General features: G+C 41.4%; 1 protein-coding gene across 1 annotated transcript in view; it reads left to right on the forward strand.

Moving 5' to 3' along the window:
* The first annotated feature begins 3,818 nt into the window (after positions 1-3,818).
* The window catches only part of HHLA2 (HERV-H LTR-associating 2), a 72,889-nt gene continuing 61,989 nt past the window's right edge, over positions 3,819-14,718 (forward strand). Inside the window, exon 1 of the mRNA XM_046657873.1 lies at positions 3,819-3,923. The gene's annotated coding sequence lies outside the window, so the exon portion shown is untranslated. The remainder of the gene's footprint in view (positions 3,924-14,718) is intronic.

The raw sequence follows: 14,718 nt of genomic DNA on the forward strand, positions 1-14,718 counted from the left end.
GTTTTCACCATTCAGTAAGAATGTTTAAAACAAGCCATCAGTATATTTGAAATAAGATGCCATAAGAATAAAACTTTTACTCTTTATTAGAAAATGTAGGGTGAAAAGAAGCCAGCCAGGAAGCTTTATAGACATAGAAACTTTATAGACTGACTCTAGAAATGTCATTGAGTAAAGATAGCTACGTTCAGCTCTCTTAAGTTGTCTGTAGAAGGGCAACTTATGTATTTTTCTTCATATTTATATATGCGTCATTTTTTTTAAGATTGGCACCTGAGCTAATAACTGTTGCCAATCTTCTTTTTTGTTTTTCTTTGTTTTCTCCCCAAAGCCCCCCAGTACATAGTTGTATATTCTAGCTGTGAATGCCTCTGCGTGTGCTCTGTGGGATGCCACCTCAGCATGGCGTGATGAGCGGCGCCATGTCCACGACCAGGATTCGAACTGGAGAAATCCCAGGCCACCGAAGTGGAGTGCGTGAACTTAACCACTTGGCCACGGGGCTGGCCCCTGCATCATCCTTCTTAACAATTGCTACCTTAAAGATAAACACAATTTCCCATTATTAAGCACCTAATGTGTGCAAGGTTCTACAAAGCCTAAAGAGGTTATACTGGGTATCAAATACTAAATTTTATAGCCATTGCTTGTCTGTGATTGTAAATGGAAAAAAAGATGAGTGCTGAGTCTTAGGTCTGGTGATTAACAGGGTAATAAGAAGAATGAACCAGAAAATCGAAAGAATGTGCTTGCAGCCTATCACTTAGGTTCCTCCAAGAAGCAGAGCCTGAGTTAAATCTTTCGTGCAAGTGGTTGATTTCATGCACGTGGGGAAGTGAACCCAGGGAATAGGGGAGGCTCCCTGAGAAAAGTGAAATAAGGAAGGAGAGAGCTCTAGCCCAAGGGTGCGTTGTTGAGTCTGCTATCCCTATGGGCAACTGGGGCTTAGCCCTGGTGGGGATGCTTTAAGAACCACGTAAAAGACCCTTCAGAACTGTCGACCACAGATTCAGAAGAGAAGAGCAATTCAACCCATAGAGGCTAAAATTGACACTGGAGGGAGTTAATTTTCTCTCCTTCAGGATTCTCACTAGGAAGCAGAGAATCTCTGGGGCAAACAAGACAGACACACACACGGTATAGCTGAGATGAGGTTTCATGATGAACACCAGTGCAAAGCTAATAGTTGTCTCAGCAATGGCCAAAGCCGAAATGTGGGCTGTGTGAGACATGAGTGGGGAGTGGCAGATGTCTAACGTCATGCCCATGTTTGACACTTAATCATTAGGTGCATCACTTGTTCACTCTTCAAAGAGGCAGGCTCATCCAAAAAGAGGCAGAAGGTAACCTACCCTGCCTGTTTCCCAGAGTGATCTTAAGGGTTTGTAAGAGCACTCGGAAGTACTTTAAAGGGTAATTCACCACAAAACTGGAGGCTGTTCTAGACCCATGACATATAGAAATACAGGGAAAACTGAGAACCAAGAGGAGGTCACAGAAAGCGTCAAGAAGTCCACGAGAAGCCCCTGCATAGAACGTGACAGCTCTGTAGCAACAATGGACGAGGAAAGGAAAACATGCACAAATGATGACAAATATCACATTTAGCATCTTGGAAAATAAATGCGTGAATTTAACAGATTAAATCATCTACTAGCTGGGATATTAGGAGATTGTTTCTCATTAGAAATAAACATTGAACTGATTTAACAAACACCCATTACGTGAAGACCATAATGCCTAGTCTGCCTCTCAGACCAACGAAAGGTCTGCATTTTAGTCATGTCTGTGTACCCCTCAGTTTTAGAGCTCAAATTCACTTTCTTCTGCAGTGTTTTGACAATTGAAAGACTTCAACTGGATTATTAATTTCAGTCCTATTTGATCTCTGAGGATTCAGCCAGTAGATACTCTCCCTTCCTCAAGTTACATGACAGTTATAGTTTTATTTCTTCAGAACTTTTGCAAATTTAATGTGTTAAATGCCAGTATTACTTTAAATTCTCCTCTGAGCCTTAGTGTAGGTGCATATGCCGCTGGATATACTCAAGGTTAACAATATTCCATATGCCACCTTTCCTCAGAGCAACCTGAAGACATTACGGAGGAACTTGGCAGAGGAGAGCCCAAACTGATATTTGAAGTGGTAACAGACCTCAGAGGCTAACAACTGCACCTCTGCCAAAAGTGGCCCTGTGGGCTTCCCTAATGGGATCCTAATGGCTCGTCCCACTTTGTTTCAGGCACCCTTTCTGGAGAGGTATTGACAAACACATTGCAAGGGAAAGGAGCATAACCTAAAACTGTTGATCTGGTCTCCATTCAGGGTATGAATGTTGTAGTAACTTTCTCTGTGACATAAACCTCAGAGCATCCCTTATCTCTCACACACTGATATTCTTAAAAACCTTAATTCTATTTTTACTTCAGCGTGAACAATCTCTGCATAATAAATATCTTTGTGTGTATATGGTATTTCATCCTAAAACTTCAAACATGTTCAAAAAATTTCTAGTTCTTCTATTTTGAGATTCTGTGAAAGTCTGTTCTCCCCATATGGATGCTTTAGGATCTTAGCTATTTCCTTAAACTAACATTTGATAGTGCCTGTGATGTACCTGGGGGTTCAGAGGAGAAAGCTGGGATTGGCTGCATCTTTAAAGGAAGTCCCAGTTTCATCTTATTTCATAATAGATCTTATTAAATAATGATAAAAGTTGGCATGGGCGACTTTGGGGATCCTGGGAGCAGGGCAGGGACCTCCAACTCAGCTTCCATTGGATAGTAAAAGGCTCACCACAGATAGCTCCTGAGTACAGGAAGGAGGGCAAGAAAGAGATGGGAAAGAAGAGGGGAAGAAGTCCCCAAATGTACCCTGCCTCTCCTCTAAGTGCCTCCATGTGGCAGGAGAGTAAAGCAGATGTGGAGAGTAATGCATGAAGACTAGAAACCTGGGCAGGGCCACGCGATCAAGGGCTTTGTGTGCCCTGCTAGGGCTGGGATGGTATCCCTTGACCCAGGCAGAAGAGCCCTATTGAGGAGTCCATTGTCCTCATGAAGGGTCCTTTTGTTTACTTTGTAACTTTTGTTTCCGTGCATTCAGCAAACAAACATTGACCACTTACTAAGCGCAAGTATGAAGTAGGCATGATGCTAATCCTTGGGGCATCAGGGGTAAATCAGGATGGTCCCTCATAGCTACCGTACATGTGTGCATGTGTGTGACACAGAGAGAAAGAGAGAGGGAACCCAATAATTATAATGACAATATATGGTATGATCTCATAAAGGCACTGCTAAGCTCTCCCCCGTGGAGTTCAGGGAAGTCTTTACAAAGAAGTCTTTTCTCTGAAGCTGTGTTTGCTAAACTTGGGTATTCAAGCAACCAGAACTTCAGTGAGAACTGTAGGTGAGGACAAACCTTGACTTTGTGTAGGGTTACGACTCTTGCATAGAACTGTGAGCACCCACTGCAACCAGCAGCACAATTTTCTTTACCGCTCTGCAGCAAAGCAGACAGGTTTGCTCTGGACACGGAAGTCGGAGAGCAGTCCCACTCCAGGAAATTGCCTGAATCACGCTGATGATGAAAGCTGGCACGCAGAGCATGGAAACCAAAGTGCACCTCTTCCACAAGTCAATGCTTATCTGCTCCATTGTATTATCTGTAACCAGGCGTTCCAATTTCTGGACTCTTAAAATCTGTATAACCCTAATCTGGGCGGGGTTTACATTGAAAGAAGGAGTCCTGTGTAACATCATTGGTTTCCTTGATCTGTCATAGGTTAACTAATCAAACATGTGTTAGACTTCACTCTCTGACTCATACCGCGTTCTTCATCCCCCTCTCTCACACCTGACTTCAACCTTTATTCTTAAGGACTACTTAGCATTCAGCTGAACGGTCTCAATTTCTAAGCAAGGTAAGAATTTCTGTCTATGTTGTTTATACCTAGAACTTAAAATTGAGCGCAAATGAATCAAAAGTGTGTGGTTTTAATTAATACTTTATTTTTGTCAGGAGAAAAATTGCAACAGGTTATTTAAATTGATTTAGTGCAAATACCTATAGTGGGTATGTGCAAAACAAAAGCTTAATAAAAGGTTGTCTTGAAGGATCCTGCTGAAGTATTTCAAATAAAAGAACTTACCAAACATGATAAAATACAAAAGGTGAAAGTCCTAATGTTCTGATAAGGTACTGAAGGATGGATGAGGAATGCCTGTTTTGAAAAGTATTTTGGGAAATTTATGTCTGAGGGTGTATTCTTATAACTACTTGTAATTACTTACTTATAATTGTTCATCTAATGACACTATAGAGGCTTGTTAGCCACCCCAAAGATACATCTTCCACACCCCACCCCCCCAACTATGGGAAAAAAAGGACTGTGATAGTGGTTTTCTAACAGAATCAAGTGATCTTTGAATTCTAAAATAAGAAACTGAAGTCTGCTAGCTATTTACCCTGTCTCAAGGGAGAGTCATTAAATTAATTTCATTTTAATCTTCACCAAGGTAAGAGTTAATTCTTGTTAAGTTCCTATTATTTGGGACTTTGGACAATAGAAAAAAATAATTTAGGTTTTCTATTACTGGTACTTGACAAAACAAACTTGAGTTTCCTCATGTCCCAGAAACTTGGAGGAAATCATTTCTGTCCAGAACAGTAAACTGGTCTCATCTCCCACATTTATGAACATATTTTAATTAAAAGGTGTAATAAGGTGTAGTTGTCAAAATCATAGTCTCCAGGGTCAAATAATCCGTGGTGTGAAAACCAGTTCCACCACTGGGCAGTTGAATATTTTTCTCTGAGTCTCAGCTTGCTAATTTGTAAAATGGGGATAGACAGGACCTCCTAGGTTTGTTGTGAAGATTCAATGAAATGTATTGAAGTGCTTAGTGAGGTGCCTGGTATCTAGAAAGTGTTCAATAAGTAATGATCGTTATTGTTTCAGAATATAAATATAAAAGACAAATAGTTTCCTAATCACATCACAATATATTATGATATTTTATTATAATAATGAGTATCCTAAAAGTTTGGAGGTTCTTTTTTGTTCTTCTTCTTTTCCCCAAAGGCCCCCAGTACGTAGTTGTATATTTTAGTAGTAGGTCCTTCTGGTTGTGCTATGTGGGACGCCACCTCAGCATGGCCTGATGAGTGGTGCCATGTCCATGCCCAGGATCCAAAGTGGTGAAATCCTGGGCCACTGAGGTGGAGCACATGAATTTAACCACTCAGCCACAGGGCCGGCCCCTTTTATTTATTTAATGTATTTTTAATTTTTTTGGTGGTTCTTAAAGTAAATTAGTCTGTGGATGGAAGCTCTGGCCAGTTTCAGCGTGCGGCCCAATAGCGTGCCTGTGCTGGAGAAGGGATCAATTCCTGGCTTAAGTTTTCCTGCAGATGCTTAAAGGAGACCACAGCTGTACGAACATTTTGATCAATAATTGGGGATCCTGGCCAGTTCCTCCTTGCTGTGGTCAGTAACCAGGTCTACGTTGCGTAGCGAGGCATTGTTAAAAAGGTGGTTTTCCTCCTATGGCTGTCAATCAATTGGAAACTCCCAGAGACTTGTCTAGAAGTGGAAACTTTGTTCCTAACTGTTGCATAACAGCACCCTCCTCTTTGAGGCATTGAATGAGTCTCTATGACTGGCCCAACTCCAGACTTGCCAACATTTCCCCCACCTGGTGGGAATGAATGTCTCTTCTCTAAGAGACTCCCCAGCAGCCGCCCAGGGGCCCCCAAAGGGCCCAGTTACTTCCTGACTTCTTTGAAGCTCAAGAAGACCAAATTGCCTACTCGGGAAATACCTCAGCTTCTCCCAGGTGAGACTGGCTGTTGGGTGTACACTCTCTCAGGCTCTGGCCTCACTCTCGTAGAGAAGGAAGCTAGGGCCCAGGTTCATTCCACTTAATCAGAGCTAGAAACAGATGTCATCCTAGAAGTCCTGCTATTCTGGTTTTCTTTAACTTTGCTCTCCTTTCCAATATAATAGTATCTTTCTAATATATGCACACCTTTCATTGCATTCAGTTGTGGTATTTATGTGTTAAAAATCCCTCTGATTTAGCCCAAACTAAAATTCCCAATACACATTTAGGGCCTCTTTTACCCCACGGTCTTTGAAAATATGTGTTTTTCTTTCTTTTGAGATAGACCTTCTCCTTGGAGGCGTCCTCTTCTCTGGATGCTGTTTCTCTCAGTGCTCTCTGCTGATGCCCTCCATTGCATCCGACTCTGCGGAGGCAGAAGATGCAGCTGGCAGGCACAGCCTCTTATCAGGGCTTCGGTTTCAGAATTTTTCTCTGTAGAAACTGTTAAATGTCTCTTCAGAGGCTTACCTTTAAATTCTGAGTAATGGGAGCTGCTTTTCCCTTGCTCTTGATCTTGGAATCCTGTAGTATTTAATTGTACATCACTCCTTATCAGCCGTTTAGAGTTCAAACTACCAATCCCCAACCAAGGAGATATTAAGATACAAGCTGGAGATATGCAAATATGCTCCTACAGCTTTATTACCTTCACACTTTCAGCTTCAGATGGCATGTCCTCTCCATGGCCACCCCGGTTCTTTCCTGCACACCATCTTTGACAACTGGGATCCTTTTAATTCGATTAGAGGCATTGCAGAGAACACCTCTGAAGAGAAAAACCTTGCCTTCTTCTTCTGCCCATCCTCTGTGTGCCTTAGCTGTAATCACAAGAATGTCCTGTCAATTATACAAAATCAATGTTGCCAGGACTGACTTTGGTAATATTTCTACGTGTAGGATGTTAAGATTTAACATCACTGCAAATTAGGGAAGTGAGCATTTCTTCTCTTGGAAAATACCACCGTCTTATACAAAGTTCAGTACTTCATGGAACATTCTATTCCCAGTTGTATCTTTAGATTTTTACTCCTTGTCTTGGGCGTCCCTTAGGCATATTTTTTTTCTTTCAAATCTACTGTGGTTAAACTGGGTCCTCCCCTCCATGCTGTCCCAGCCCGGCCAATCCCCGCCTCCGTCTGCATTTAAAGTATTTTTAAGAACATTTTCCATATTTAAATAGACTTCCTTAATTGATGTCTCCTTTGAACCATTTCATCTAATCATCTGATCTCTAAAGAATGTATTATACCTTTTTAAAAGCTCTGCTATATATATTTTCTAAAACCTAAAGCATTTAAGGATCATTTACCTGCAATTATGTAAACAATTTTTATCATAACTTTTGATAAAATTGCAAAAATCCCCTCAAGCTACGTTTCTAAGTAACGCAGGCAACAAGCTAAAATATTTAGCAAAGCTGTCTCATTTGTTTAAGGAATTATAAATGCAAATTAATACAAGACAAAGATGCCCCTTTTAAGTAGCAAAAAATTTAAAATATCTCCTGCTGGTAATCTTGAGGTATGACATGTACTTCCAAACGTGGCTAGTGGCAGTATATATTACAAAACCCTTTTTGAAAGCAGTATCTTAGTAAATATAGAGCATGCATAATCCTAGAGTCAATTTCAAATTCATAAAACGCTAAGACACAATATAGCAAGCACCCTATTTCCAGACCTAGTACATTACTGGAAAGAGCATCTGGTGGGTATACTGGAATAGAGCTCTATGGGCTAAGATGCTATTGGTTAGTAACTTTTGTCCTCTGAGATACGTTATTTACCTGTGGAATCTGTAGACAATAAAAATATGAAATATGAATATTTTTATTCCTAAGACTTTTATCCATTTTGATTATAAGGCAAAAAGCCTTCGGGAACTTCTAAAACTCCATCTGTTAATTATTGGTAAGGAGCCTCATTTCTGAGTTCCAAGGCTTTTATAAAAGTTAAAACTTATTGTGTGTGTATTATGTGCCAGAAATTGTTCTACGCACTTTTAGACACATTAATTTGTTTAATCCTCCAAACTATCCAAGAGGTTTTATTCCCATTTCTGTCCAATGCCACAAACATAAGTGTAAGAGCCACGATCTCTACTCCAACGGTCTTATTCCATATTGGTCTTTCTCAGTAAGATGAACTACGATACGCTTCTATCGCTTCCGCCCAGACGTTACCAGCTAGAGACAGCTGTGGTCTATACTAGACACTCTCAGTTGCCATAATTACTTCTGGAGAGTTAAATGGCAGGATTAGCTTCATCGGCACAATATAGAATTAATATTTATCCATGAGTGAGAGTATATTCGACCCTCAAGGCAGGAGCACTAGCCAGTTTAATACCCAGCACTAAACAACCAGTAAGATCATGTGAGTGTAAAGTGACTGGGTGTCAATCCACTCCATGACTAACTCATTCTTCCAGGGTTGTCTGTGTGACTCAAGAAAACTAGCAGCTCAGTTTATCATTAACAGTGTACTTGTGTTTAAAGATAGCCTATGGAACAACCGTGAGGAATTTGATAAGGACTACATAATTAAACTGCAAAGCAGGTTCTTTCTACATCTCGTGTTGTTTAATCTGGGCCCAGGAATTGGAGATCCTCACTCTACTCGGACCTTCAGTTCATCCTTAGACATTCTTTGTTCTGTCACTTTTAGCCTAAAGAACCATCTTTTAGTAGGAAGATGCAAAGAAAATAAGAATTCTGTCTATTAACTGTTAATCGCACGCTCAGCAGTGGAGCTCATCCTTCTGCAGCACAAGCTCCACAAGTGGTTTGACAGAGCCCTCTCTCATTCTTAACCCTTCTCATCAGCCTTACCTCAAACTAGAATTTGTCTTTTCTGATATTTTAATTCTAGCCTGTGACTATCGTAGTTTTGAATTCATCCTCAATAACACCTTTCTAACTTTGGTTATTCTCTTTCCAAAACCTGAGTTTAGAGAAAGTTTTTCAATCACAAGGGTGTTTTTGGCTTTTCTACATCTTTTTAGGGGAGGGAGGATTATTTGTGATACTGTTATTTGTATTGATTTTGAGAGACTCCATCCATTGTGCCATTTTCCATTTTAGAGAGTTTCACCGTGGAATCATGGCTAACTCCTTGGAAATGTTAAGAAGTTAGTCTTTTCTAAAGTCTATGGCAATGTCTGTCTGTGGTCAGGGTTTTTTTTGTCAAATAACGTGATTATCATTTTTTAAGATTGGCACCTGAGCTAACATCTTTTGCCAATCATTTTCTCCTCCTCCTCACCCCCCACCTCCTCCTCCTCCCCCCCCCCCACCCCCAAAGCCACCCAGTACATAGTCGTATATTCTACTTGTGAGTGTCTCTGGCTGTGCTGTGTGGGATGCTGCCTCAGCATGACCTGATGAGCGGTGCCATGTCAACACCCAGGATCCGAATCCATGTAACCCTGGGCCGCTGAAGTGGAGTGCGCAAACTTAACCACTTGGCCACGGGGCCGGGCCCACCTGATTACCTTTTCATAAGTCTCTCCATAAACAGGCCATTTTGTTCTTGCTCTTTTCAGGAGAGTGGCCTTATACTGTGCTTAATTTAAAGACAGGTGGCATGTGTACTGTGTGTGGTAGTAGTTTGAACATCAGTTTTACACTTCGTCAAACAAGTATCCTAATATCTGGCTTGAAGAGCTTTTGATGAGTGGGGGCTTTTGCTTTTTGCATCCACATCCTAGACACCATTTTTCAGGAATAGTATCAGGTACCTGGAGTGTATAGCTCCCTTTTGATAGTGGACATTCAGAAATGAGTCTTTTCTGGAACTCTCTCTGGGTATAAATTCCTGGCAAAGAGACAGCTCAACTCTTTTGAATTGTGAACCAATGTGTTCGTGGCTTTTTCTTTGTAGCTTTGACATGAGTAAAGTTTTTGTACTTCTTTGGAGACGGATATCCTTTTAATTACATCTGTGTATCCTAAAACATAATTCAGATACATTGTACACTTACTGTATTATTTGTCTATTGTTATGTGCAAATTGACCCAAAATGCAGTACCTTAAAACAGCAAGCAGTTAGCTTATGGTGTCTGTAAATTAGGAATATGTACAGAACTTAACTGAGTGCCCTTGCCTCGAGGCCTCTCAAGAGGCTGCAGTCAGTGCATCCTCCAGGGCTGCAGTCTCATCTGAAAGCTTGACAGGAGCGGATTGACTTCTAAGCTCACACACATGGTTGTTGGAAGGATTCAGTTCTTTGTGGGCTGTTGGACATGAAGGCCTTCGTTCCTTGCTGGTTGTGAGCAAGAGGCCTCCCTCAGTTCCGTGCCACATGGACCTCTCCATAGGGCAGCTCACAGCATGGCAACTGGCTCCCCAGAACAAGAGAGCAAGTGAGGTCCAAGATGGAAATCAGTCTTTTTGTAACCTAATCCTAGAAGTGATATTTCATTGCTTCAGCTGCATTCTACTTGTTCGAAGTGAGTCACTAGATCTAGCTTAGATTCAAGGGGGAGGAAGTTACATAAGGATGTGAATTCTAGGAGGCAGATCACTGGGGCCATCTTAGAGGTTGCCTATCACACTCACCAGGTGGAGCATGTGTGTGTGCATGTAAGTGTGCTTGTAAAGAGAGAAGGGTCTCAGTCAGCCACAGGCTTAATCTAAGAATTTACAAGAGGCCAAGCATGATAAATGCCACAGTAGAAGTGATGATGTTGCTATGGGAGTGTAAAGGAAAGTAGTTTGGAGGAGGATCTCAAGAAGCTCTTTAGAAGACATATGTGTGACTTTGGAAGATGGAAAGGGCTTTGACAGGTGGATGTCGACGTGAGGGACATCCCAGGTGGAGGAAGCAGTATGGGCTAAGCACAGGCCACAGTCAGGAGACAGGCAAGTGACTATGACCAGAATCCTTTTGTGTGTGAAGATAGGGATGAAGGGTAGACATTCTAGAAAGATAGCCTGGGACCATATTTTGGTATCTTGGTTTTATTTTGAGGAGTTTGTGGGTGTTGGGGCAGGGGGGAACCGCCTGTCTTCCCTTCTTGTTTTCTTATGGCTGAACTAATGATAAAATTGACATGAGAGCAGATGAATGGGAGAAGACCCCAGTTCAATATGTACATATTGGAGATCATAGAGAAATGATGCTTACCGAGTGAACAAAGCAGGCAGTATATGCATCTTTTACACAAAGATACAACAAATTTATGAGGAATGACAGGACAAAGAAAGAGATTTGAGGTATATAAACAGTGAGAAATGTAAGCAGAGTTTAGGCTTGAGGTAGTACATTAGCAAGGTTTGTTTATGCAGGCTTCTTGGCCTTGAATTCCCCAGCTCTGGTGATTAGGATGCAGAATCTCTGTGATGTGAAAATCTCTTTCACATGGGAGATTTATTTCCTGCTTTCAGGGGGAACAGAGACAGGAGAGTCAGAATGCCCTTTGTGCTTCTCAAGTAACTTTAATTCAAAACAAATATGCTACTGTGGGATATTTTGGGGGGGCCTGCCCTGGAGCCCAACATGGGCAACATGAATCTGTCGGATATCTGAGGAGGAGAATAAACTGGTTGAAGCATGAGCCTGAGCCATATTCTCTGTCCTCCATGACACATGGTATGAAGTTAATAGCAGGTGCTTCATACTTAGGCCTTGCCGCTTGCTGTGAATTTTGAATAAATTATTCAAGATATTGAGAGTAATCAAAAATGGCTAATGACATCAAATATTTAGGCTTAGCTTCCAACACAGCTGAAATATTTCATAGCATTACAATTAAACGAAAGAAAATTTCCTTTTCCAATGGAAGGGAAAGAAGAGATTATACATCCACAAATATCTCTTCTAATTTACATTTTTCTGGTCTTGGAGTTAGTCTCTTTAAAATTTGAGAGCGAAGAGACCTAGGCCCTCCAAACCAATTCTCCCCATTGAATTTAGCTTTTTATTTTATATGCAAAACAACTTTACATTCTAAGTGTGCTTCATGGATTACATCTCTAATTCTTGTACGTCCTTGTTCTTTTACTGTTGCCTGTTCTGACATAGTTCTACAAGCCGCCTTTGAAGGGCTTTTGTCTCGCCTGTGAATTCCAGCGACGTGACAGCAGAAATAGACGATGGAATTCAAGTATACCCTAGCTGTGTTTCCCCCGTTGTTATTCATTTCCTTTTCTGAAGATTCTAGACACATCTGCTGCTTTCTGAGGCATTTGCTTTTTTCTCCAGCTATCTTCTTGCAGTCTGTTTTCTCAAGGTACCATCTATTCAACTCACAATTCTCTCCCCATGGTTTTCTCCCACCACAACCTGAAGTCAGTGTGTTTCCCTCTCCCACCCCCAACTGTTTCAAGGGCCCTTGTCTCCTCCATCTCTATTTTCTTCCTTAGGCTAATTCGAGAGGCTACATGGCTCCTCTTTTCCTTTCGAAGTTTTGAGGGTGGCCCACTGTAGTTTTCATCTGTATGACACATTCTTGTCATCTTTCCTTCTAAGAGGTCTGTCTCCGTCTCCCTCAACTGAGCAGCCTCAAGGTCGTCTTCTCTACTTCTCTCTTCTTGGAGCCAAGCAGCGTATTTTACTTCCCACTTCTCTCTGCCGCCTGTCTTACCCTTCCTGCTACCTTTTCTCTTGTGCTTCCACGTTGGTTTAATCTCCGTGACTCATTTGCTGAGCATCTCCTATGAACTAAGCCGAGGTCTTGGGTGGGTATTCTCATTTTAGAAGAAAGTTGAGAAATGTTAGGGGTTTAGGAAATAAGGTTAGTAAGGATCTGAGGTTTGATTTCTGTGTTGCTGTTTATATTCACCATCTAATTCATGCAAGAACGTATATTTACTAGTTAGATCTGCTTTTTCTAGTTGGGAAATGAATTTTAATATGAAGATTTAACCATCTGACCTTGTTATGATATATAAATTGGGTTAAAGGACAGGCTACCTTGTTTCATTTTCTGTTTTACTGTATGAGGAGGGTTAATTTGTCACTAGATAATAGGTCTGAAATAGTAAGCACTTAGATTAACTAGAAACCTGTAAATATTTTCCTACCCAGGCTTCCACCTACCTCCCATCATTTTACTGGCAGCATGTTGACACAGACACTATTTTATCGACCATTTAACATCTTCCCCAACTTTCTGCCCTGCTAATCGTGCTTGATTTGTTCAATTTACAGCTGAGGATTCCTGGATTCTGACAATCCAAGACCTTCAGTTCTGTTCAAGGCAGGTCATACATTTTTTTGAATTAGTTTTCTGGATTTTTCCTTTTCCCCGGCTCCCTTGTAGCCACTCCGTAGCATTTCGTTGCCACAAGGGCTGTTCTCAGGTGGAAAGTGGCTGCTATTAAGGGAAGTACCTTTTCTTAGTTCTGTTCTTGGGGGCCTGGCTCAGAAGAGATTATGCAATGGAGTCCTGAAGTCAAAGGGAGAGGGAGTAGGAAGGAAGAGGAGAAAAGGAACTCCTTGAGGGCGTTTAATAGAATATTTCCTTCTGGTGCTCCACTTCTGTCCTACACTGGCTCTCTCCACGAAAAGAGCACACACCCATAGGAAATAAAACATTGTAGGGTCAGCATTCTCTGTTGTCTTCTGTGGAGAAGTCAGAGGTCCTTCTTTTTCCTCTTTGCCACTCATGCCTCTTTTTTGCTTGATTGTTTAGGCACAAAGGTAAAATTTTATCTCTCTTCCCCTTTTATTTGATATTCAGCTTAATTAGGATATACCTTGGTCCTGAGCATTCTGTATCAATTTTTCCTGGAACATGGGAAGTTCTTTTAATCAACAATTCAATTTTGTCTTCATTTCAGAGAAATTTTCTTCTATTTATCTATGTATTAACTGCGTGATTTCATGGGCTCTTGACTTGGAGGGCCAATAATAATTATCCTTTTACTTCCTCATCTTGCCCCTAAAACCTTTGTAATTTCCTAAGAGATAAGATAACTAGGAGGATCTCTTGTTCTAATATTTGGTCTTTGACCTGTACTCAACAAGGTGTTCCTGAAACCCTTGTAAATTCCCAAGTGATAAGAGCACTACGAGGATCTCTTGATCTAATGAAGTGACTCTAACTGGGCTCTCGGATGGGTCTGGATGGGAGCTGGTCACAAAAAGGACCAAGCCATGATTAGAAGCTTGGAAATTTTAGCCCCACCATCCCTTTTCTGGATAGGAGAGAAGGGCTGGAAATGGAGTTAACTGATCAGGATTTTGTGATGAAGTTTCCATAAAAATCCCCAAAGCATGGGATTCAGAGAGCTTCCAGATGGGTGGACACATCCATGTACTTGGATGACCCACCCCAACTCCATGAGGACAGAAGCTCCTGGGCTCAAGACCCTCCTAGACCTCACCCTGTGTATCTCTTCTTCTGGCTGTTCATCTGTATCCTTTATCATATCCTATAATAAACTGGTAAAGTGTTTCCTCGAGTTCTGTGAGCCACTCTAGCAAATAATCGAATCCAAGGGGAGGAGGTCATGGGAACCTCCAATTTATGGCCAGGTCAGCCAGAAGTTGGGGGTAATCTACTTACCTACTACTTGCGATTGGCATCTGAAGTGGGGGGCAGTCTCGTTAGACTATCCAGGTAGGGAGTGTCAGTTTTGAGTTAAATTGTAGGACACTCAGCTGGTGTCACAGAATTGCTTGGTGGGGTAAAAACCCCACACATTTGGTGACCAGAAGTGTCAGAAGTGAAGTGTTCTGTGTGAGTAGTAATGAAGACACACGGGAGGAAAACTGTAGGTTTTAAAAAATATATATGGTCACAGCGGCTTCAGCAGCATCTCTTCTGTACTCAGCTAGCTCTACACTGTTATTCTCTCTAGGAATTTTAATGCATGTTTTGTTTGC

The sequence above is a fragment of the Equus quagga genome, chromosome 4 (assembly GCF_021613505.1).
Source record: "Equus quagga isolate Etosha38 chromosome 4, UCLA_HA_Equagga_1.0, whole genome shotgun sequence".
Taxonomy (NCBI): domain Eukaryota; kingdom Metazoa; phylum Chordata; class Mammalia; order Perissodactyla; family Equidae; genus Equus; species Equus quagga.